Below are 812 nucleotides of genomic sequence, written 5' to 3'. Positions count from 1 at the left end.
ACAGCACCACGGAACTCATGGGTCATGGGTAGAGTCAGTCAAACCTTCCCAGACAGAAGAGGATTTGTGCGATGGTTGCTGATCAAGACCAAGACTAGCTCTTTGGAAAGGCCCATAACCAAAGTCTGTCTTCTGCAGGAAGTGGAAGCCTGACCGCTCAGTTCTGAGAGGATGATTTTGCTAGGACAATTAGACTGACTTTACTGACTGACAATGTGACATGGTCAAGATTACTCTATGAAGCTGTGAGCTTCTGGACTCAACTAGACTTGACTTGTGTTCCAGGTAGAAGAGCATGTTGATGAACTATACTGATGGACTATAAAAAGGACAATTGATCGATATGATTTCATGTTTCTTGTTTGTCTATTTATAATGTTTTGTAATTATTACAGTGATAATAATTAGGGGCTGGGTTGTAGGTGCCATATGCTGGGATGTTGATGTTTATGTTTGTATCGGTCTCAGCTGTCAGTTTGACACCTTTCACGCATGTCACAGGGGGTGTGGTTAAGGTGATTGAGTGATTGAATGAATGGGCATATAGTCACCTGTTCACCGCGGCGGCTGCATGGAGAGGGGGTGAGTAGGGAGAGCGTATTTTTTGTTGACTGCATAATTAAACTGCAGACTGAGTTTTTGAACATCTTGCATTGCCTTGCCTGGATTTGTCTGTTTTGATACGCTGGAAATAAATACGGACACAATCGAGAAAGACGGAGATGGCTTTGTTGTTTGTGTAGCGAGTCAGCAGTACAATGCTCCCTCACTTAGCCTCTCGGTGACTTCGCTTTTCGTTTGGAGTCACCACA

The sequence above is a fragment of the Larimichthys crocea genome, chromosome XVIII (genome assembly GCF_000972845.2).
Source record: "Larimichthys crocea isolate SSNF chromosome XVIII, L_crocea_2.0, whole genome shotgun sequence".
In the NCBI taxonomy this organism is placed as follows: Eukaryota; Metazoa; Chordata; class Actinopteri; family Sciaenidae; genus Larimichthys; species Larimichthys crocea.
Note: the sequence above shows the minus strand (reverse complement) of the source record.